Genomic DNA, 8,875 nt, shown 5'->3' on the forward strand with positions numbered 1-8,875 from the left:
TCAATAAATTATATGCAAACTGTTCCTACCTCCCCCCCCCCTCCTTTTATGTAGACTCTGGGTCTAATCACACCAAAATATAATTTACGAATATAATTGGGGAGGAATAATTGGATTTCCTTACTTTTGCTAATTTAGATTTCTTAGGGGGGGGGGATATAAAGTTATCCGACTTATGAGAAGTGCCAACATTTATTTAGCCTTAAATGCAATTCAACTGAAGAATGTTTGTATACCTTTTTCAAAATTCTAGTATAAATGGTAGAAATACTCATCAAAAATCTCATTATATTGGAGTAAATATACTCACTGCTGTGCGAAGACCTTTGATGGTTTTGCCTTTTAAAAAACTCAATTTAACTAAGCTTACAGCTTACTTAGTCATTTTTTAAACTTGAATTAAAAATAAATTTTTTTGGTTGTCCCCTAGACGATATCTTTCATAATTTTATTAAGTAATATATAGATTTAATTTTATTATTTAAAAATTAATAAGAGTATCTAAATTTTTATTAAATTAATACAATTTTAATTATAAGATTAGATTAATACATATAAGTTATATTTTCACTATGTCAGCTTGCAATCAAATTCTATGTTAAAAATAGAATATCAATAATATAACTCTCTAAATATAAATATTAATTTAGCATTAACAGCTGAAGCTTAATTGACTTTTATTATTTAAATTATAATATAACCCTTTAATAAATTTAATATTGTAATTATCCGAGTTCAAAATCACTAATCAACTATAATATTCATTTTAAATTTAATTACCAAGCCTCTTCCTAAAATTATTTTGAAGGTCCAAATAAGTATAAGAAATTTATTTATAAAAAGTAAGTAGACATATAGTTTAAAATTATATATTATATATAATTTGTGTTGTAAACGAACGCGTTCAAAAAGAACGCGTTCGTAAACGAAGTTCGTTTTTTTGAAAAAAGGTGATGAACGGCGTTTCTTTTTTTTTGACGAACTTTGAACGTGAACGCGTTCCTTTTCTTTGATGAACGCATTCAATTTTACGTTCGTTCAATTTTAAAAAACACTTTTCATTTTTATTTATTTGAAAAATTAATATTAATCCGCATTTTTTAACAAAAAAGTTTTATATTTTTATTTATTTGAAAAATTAATATTTAATCCAATTTTTTAACAAAAAAGTCTTATATATTTTTTAATAAGCTATTTTTACTTTTTCCTCTTTCATATTGCAATTAACCTACCATAACGTGCTACTGCTAGAGAAGATAAGATTAAAGTTTATTAATTTGAATATTTTATATTTTAATTTAATAGATTAGCATTTGCATGGATATAAATATTTCATCATCAGATTCTGAAAATCAAAATTCAATATTAGATGAATTAGGATTACCATGGCCCAAATATCAAAAATATTTCTTTTAAAATCAATTCCGAGATATCTTTTTTTTTGAAGAGGAAGAAGAGGGCAGATTGGAGGATGATAACATAGCTCAATTTTTTGAAACAATGGATAAAACATTAAATGTTTTTAATAAATTCCCCCTTTTAAAAGAATTGTTTATCAGGTATAACACCGCAATCCCTTCATCTGCCCCTGTTGAGCGAGTTTTTAGTATAGCTAACGCTGTATTAACTGCCAAGCGTTCATGCCTAACAGATGAAAATTTTGAAAAGCAATTATTAAAAATTAATAAGAAAAATTTTTTATAAATTTATTTTTTTATCGCTCTATTATATTTTATTTAAAATTATATTATCAAAATATAACTATTATTTTTTATCATGGCTAATATATTGTTTTGAAAAATATAAGGCATTTATTTATATTAAATTAAATTTAAAAAAAAATTTATCATAAAATTTTGAACGCGTTCCTTTTTTTGAATTTGAACGTGAACGTGAACGCGTTCGATTTTTGTCAATGAACGTTGAACGCGAACGCGTTCGATTTTTTTAAAAATGTTTACAGCACTATATATAATTGATTTTAAAATATTCGGTAAAATGCCACTTCATACGTATTTGACAGTTATAAATATATTACACTTAATATTTTAATAAATTTTATTAATAAATGTTTTGATAATTAATATAAGTAACAATTTGCATTCAATTTTTTAACGTAATCATTTATATAAATATTATTAAAAATATTACATCTTATTATTCATCTTACAATGGATGTAATAAATTAGAAATATTTTCTTCTTTTTTTTTAACTTATTTTTAGGAAAGCTATATTTTTCTTCTTTGAAAAACAGTTTTGAATTAAATTTTTATTACGAGTATATTTTTGATATTATTAAAACTACTATTATTTAAAGATATAATATACCTACTAGGGGTGATGCGACAATAATATATAAATCATATTTGCTTTCATCATATCACTCTGGTTATTATTTCATCGTTAATTTAACATTAAATACGGCAATTCGTAGTTTAGTCATTTTATTTTAACATTAACTACGGCCAGCGTCTACATGAGCGGAAGGGGTAGGAACAGTTTGCATCCTATTTTTTGAGGGAGTGGGGTAAGCTGTTTAATGGGGGTAGGATAAATTTTTTGTGGGGTTATCTATTAAATTTTGAGATGAAATAGGACAAAATTTATTGCTGTAAAAATTAATACTTTTCTTATAGTATTATTATAATACAATTCATCGACCAAATCTATATATTGCAAACAATCATACACATTGTTTTCCAAATAAACTATCCTTTAAATGTAATTTAAAAGGTTTAGATATTTCAGCAAGCTCATAATACCATAATAATTAATTCATTGTAAATAATGGAGGTTTTATTTAAATTTATTATCTAAAAAATAAATTCTTTATATTCACAAAATATCGATAGTTGGTAGTAGAGATAGATTAATTTAAGTTATCCTTTATAAATTCTTTGAAAAGAGTATCAATAAATAAATAGGTGAAAATAACGATAATATGGCACCTCCTCCAAAGACAGGGGGGGGGATTTTTTAGGGGGGTTGGCAAAGGTTTTTGAAGGGGGGGAGGTGCATCCAGTGAAAATCCTGTCATGTAGACGCTGACTACGGAAATTCGTAGTTAGTAATTTTATTTTAACATTAAATCCGACAATTCGTAGTTCAGTCATTTTAATTTAACATTAAATACGGCAATTCGTAGTTTAGTCACTTTATTTTAACATTAAATACGGCGATTCGTAGTTTAGTCATCCTATTTTACTCATTTAATCATAATTAAACATTATATACGGCAATTTGTAGTTTATTCATAGCAATTCGTAGTTTTTAGCAATTCGTATTTTGGTCATAGACGTTACAAAATGTTTCATTTCTAATATAGATCCTTGTCATGTAAATAACTCAAGGCTTCAATATATTTATATAATTTCTTTTAATTATTTTTAGTGTTTTTGTTTTATCAATTTATCTAACATAATAAATTCTGATATGAGTTAACATCGTCGGTGTCATGGTTATGACTGCAAATTAATCAGCATTTATTATTTGTTTGGCTATTTAATTTAAGATTATTACTATAGCTGCTGAGAGCATTTAGATGAGCAATAATGGTCAACTGTGTAGTCGTTTACATATCATTAAAAATGGAAGATAATCTTTTAAAAATATAATATCTCACAATAATTTTCTCGATTAGTTATCTAGCTTCAACTTATGTCATCTAAGAGGAAGCTCTAAACACCATATAGTTTTATGATTTGGATTGGTCGTTTATATTCTCTTCTTGAAGAATTGTCATTTTGGTTAGGCCTTAATTTTTCCTCAATGCTCCATTCTATAAAACTTTGTGTAAAATTGTAACAGAGAAGTAATATTAGTTTCATGACCTTTTGTCAATGTAAGTTGCTAAGAATTATATTGCCTTATGTGGTTTTAAAAACCATTATCAATTGAGGCATACTTATGAATTATTTAACCTTTTTTATCATTTGTAATTCTTTAGACCCAAAATTTTTTTATATCAGCGAAAATATTATAGATTTTGTATTAAAAAATAATATATTTGGAAATGTCTTTTATTGTTTTAATTATTTATATGCTAGTTTATTTTTTATGCATAATATGATAAATGACAAAATACAAAATTCGGAATAATTGATCCAAGTTATCAAATCTTAAAAATGTATTATATATTAATATAAAATCCTGCCAAAGGCCGGGCAAAAGCTGACCGAAGGCCCGCAAATTAGGAGAATAAAGGGGGCGAGCCCTCCATAAAATTTTTTTAGTTGAGCTCCTGAGATTGTAAAGGCTAGAGACGCCCCTGAATATATTTGTATAAATTATAGCTACAAATATACGTATTGAATAGTAGTTTGATTCAGGGTAGGAATTTTGGGGAATAATAAAAATTTAACTAATCATGTAAAATTTATTAGAACTAATCATCATATAAAATTTATTACAACTAATCTTATTTAAAAATATGGTAATTTCTAATACAAACAATAAAATATTGGAAAATTCAAAATATTAAGAGCGAAAATAATACGGATAGATAATATTACAACTATGTGAATACTATTCTATTGCAACATAGAAAACCAGAAGATAATACAGGAATTTCTAGAGATCTATGTGTTTGTTGACGCCAGAGCAAAATTATATAATTTTGAATATCACCGACAAACAGATCATCTCAATATTAATGTCAACTCAATTGAGGATTATTATAAAATAACCGTTTTTATTCGACTTCTGGATTTAATTTAAGGTCAAATCAATGTATAATTTGTAATTTATCAAATTGCCTTAAAATTAAACATTTTATAATGATTTAAAAAGTTAATCAAAATATCATCCATAAATGAAAGTTTAATCTTCTTTGCGATTGAGTTAATTTTTAATAATTTGTTCTGTGTTGTGGATTAGATTTCTATGAGTAATTCAATCAATTTTAAGATGTCTTAATTTTGATAGTAATGAAGAAAAAGTCCTCTCATGTGTGCTTGCACAAATTGATATCATTGCCAAAATATACAATAATTATAAAAATTTGGAAAACTTATGAAATATTCGAAATTCGCAATGCCTCCTACCGTATTTCTTGGAAGATTATCTACAAAAATGAATCTTTCTTAATTGGCCTTCAGTTACATTTCTCTCTTATGAATAAAATTCAACAAAATATTAAATTTTTCAATATCAAAATTTGATATATCCTCAGATCAGAGGGAGTTATAAGACATAGATTTGTAAATTGGATAGAGCCATATGATAAATCACAAATAGTATTTGAGTTAAATTAAATCCGAAAGTGGAATAAAGTTCACATTAATATTGAAACGAATAGTTTATCAGTGAAAGTTGAAACTTCTGAATCTGAAAATCCTATAATTTCGCTCTCACGTTAACAATCACATACCTGGTCGATATTACCTTTTGGTTTTCTAGTTGTAATATACCAATATTCACGATTCTCATAACTTTCGCTAAATCCATTTTTTTGTAAAAAATATTGTAGAAATTGTTACGTAATAAAGAATTTATAAATACCTTCCTAAAATAATCGGCAATTAAATTAAATCTAATAATGTACAATGTATCCGCTTCAGATGAAATATCTGTTTTAGGTCTGTTATTTCTTCAAGGGCATACAAAATAAGCCCTTCTAGATCCAAGAAATGTTGTAACAGCTTGATAACGAAGGCTCCATCTTGTCGTGCAGGCTTTTGCAGCTTCTTTTTTCATATAGCACAAAATGTTTCAGAAATAATTATATTCAGCAGATTCTGCCTATTTGGATATCTAAACATTCCATACACTTTAGAAATTTTAGCATATTTATTATTAAAAATAAATTAAATAGAAATATTTTAATTGGTAAACTTTTCTTTTATTCATCTTTAAGGTTTAAAAAATGTAAGTAAACTTAAAATTTTTCGTAATATAAAATATTAATATACAAGAAATAAATATTTAAATTAATTTTTACTTTTTAATGTAGTATTTAATATGAATTCTAAAATTTATTATTTGTGTCCCATTTGAATTACTCGAATAACTTGTTTTTTTTTTAAATTTTATAAAATAATTAATATGAAAATATATTAACAGATTATTTAAAAAGAAATTTATTGCCCATAGAATTTTGAAGAGAAAAATTATGATTATCTGATGATAAATAGGCGATCAAGTTATTAAGAGAAATAAAATTGCATATTAGTTTAAATTATAATGCCAAAACCAATTTTTAGGGCAAAGAATTTTTCTTATTGTTTCTTCTTCATAAAATCACATTACCTGATATATTGATAGATTATCAAAAATAACAAATGATTAAGCTTAAAAAAAACGTATCATAATTAATCCCAATTATTTGAATATTTGTTCAAATTATACCAATAATTAGAATTTTATAAAGCAAATTATTCGAATAATCTGTCAAATATTATTAGAATCGAATAATTATTTATTCGAATTCGAATAAAACTTACTATTCGTATTTTTTTTTAAATTGGCCTATTTCAGATCTTATAAATAAATTTTAAAAAATGGATTATTAATATTTAATATAAATAAATGCCAAAATAATATCTTTTTTAACCAGTTTGATTTAATATATTTTTATATATATAATCTAGAATTGATTGGTATGACTAATTACTGGATTTTAAATAGTTATGCTTCTAACGCCCTCTTATGGATATATATTTATTAAATTTTAAAGTTGCAAATAAACATTTGGTATTTATATATATTTCACCATGAAAGGAGACTAACTGGATTTTAAATAGTTATGTTTCTAACGCCCTCTTATGGATATATATTTATTAAATTTTAAAGTTGCAAATAAACATTTGGTATTTATATATATTTCACCATGAAAGGAGACTAACTGGATTTTAAATAGTTATGTTTCTAACGCCCTCTTATGGATATATATTTATTAAATTTTAAAGTTGCAAATAAACATTTGGTATTTATATATATTTCACCATGAAAGGAGACTAAGGATATGGCGCGAGGTGTGAGTCAGTAAAAATATATTTTATTAACTCTATTATCACTATCTTTTCCATTTTACACTTCATTTATATATATATTTTACAAATCGTGTCGTTGTTATTATTATCATTTTTAAAATTATTATCATTTCTAAAATTATTATCAGGTCTAAAATTATTATTTGGTCTAAAATAATTATTGTTGTCGTTTCTATTTTTATTGTAAAATTTTTTATCTTTATCGGACTTTTAATCATTATTTATATAACTTATATTATTATCCTCAGACTTATTACTAGAGTCCAGTTTCACCCCTAATTCAACCATCTGGTTTAATGTTAAGTCAAAGTTTTTAGAGAATTTATAAAAAGTCCGATAAAGATAAAAAAAATTTACAATAAAAATAGAAACGACAACAATAATTATTTTAGACCAAATAATAATTTTAGACCTGATAATAATTTTAGAAATGATAATAATTTTAGAAATGATAATAATTTTAGAAATGATAATAATTTTAGAAATGATAATAATTTTAGAAATGATAATAATTTTAGAAATAATTATGATAATAGAAATAGAAATGGGAATTACAATAATAATTTTAGATACAATTATGATAATATAATTCGATATATTACGATAATTATAACAATTATAACTACAACAACTATCGCTATAACAATAATAATCAATCGAATTATGATAGAAATAATATACATGGTATGATAATAATCAAAGAAAACAAATCCAATACGGTGACGGAAATCGTAACAATTACCAATCTTATTACAACAATTCAAATAATTATAGAGGTAATGATAATAATCAGAGAAAGCAAATACAATATAACAACAACTCAAATAATTATAGAGGTGGCGACAACAATAATAGAAAGCAAATACAATACAACAATGATTACAACATGAATATTGAAGAAATTATTGAAGAGAAAGTTGACTCTACTAAAAACAAAGATGATAATGATTTTAATGTCAGCAATTTATCTGGTGACATGCTTAATGACAAAGATAACGCATTTATGACTACTTTAAAAGTGAACGATATTGTTACTTGTATGCTAGTGGACACTGGATCCAAACATACTATTATACCTCATGGTTTGGCTAAAAAAACTTGGTATTAGAGATCTTAAGAAATCCGAGTTACAACTCACCGCTTATGACGGGAATTTAATCAAAATCATCGGCACTACTCAAGTTAAAGTGACTTATGATGGTATCTCAAAATGTTTGCAAGCGGTAGTCGTCGAATCAAGTAAAAATGCTTTATTGGGACGTACATGGATCAATGCTTTCAAAAATATTTTAAATAAATTTATAGCAAATGTTGACACTAATTACGAAGATGAAATAAAAAATTTAATTAAAGAGTGTGAATCCAAATTGACTAGTGGGCCAATCAACAAAGCAAGTGTCAAGTTACATTTAAGAAGAGATGCCCAACCTAAAATTATTCCGCCTAGACGTATTCCTTATTCAAAAATTGATCTTGTTAGCAATGAAAAAAAATGGATACATGATAAAATAATTGAGCCGGTGAATGATGTCCGATGGGCAAGTCCTGTTACCGCTGTCTACAAAGATGATGGGAGCATTAGACTTTGTGCTGATTTTAAGGACACTGTAAACCCAGCTCTAGAAGATTTTAGATACCCTCTACCGCGAATCAATGATTTAATTGTTAAACTTTCAGAAGGAAAGAAATTTACGAAGATTGACTTTAAAAATACTTTCTTACAGATACCAATTGATAAATGTTGCAGAAATATTTTAACCATATCTACGCACAAGGGATATTACCAATTTAGAGACTTCCTTTTGGGCTTAAGACCTCATCTGCAATTTTCAACAGATTATGGATCAAATTTTTGGTGATATGGATGACGTCATATTTTATATTG

This window comes from Gordionus sp. m RMFG-2023, chromosome 1, assembly GCF_954871325.1.
Source record: "Gordionus sp. m RMFG-2023 chromosome 1, tfGorSpeb1-WG-v2, whole genome shotgun sequence".
In the NCBI taxonomy this organism is placed as follows: Eukaryota; Metazoa; Nematomorpha; class Gordioida; order Chordodea; family Parachordodidae; genus Gordionus; species Gordionus sp. m RMFG-2023.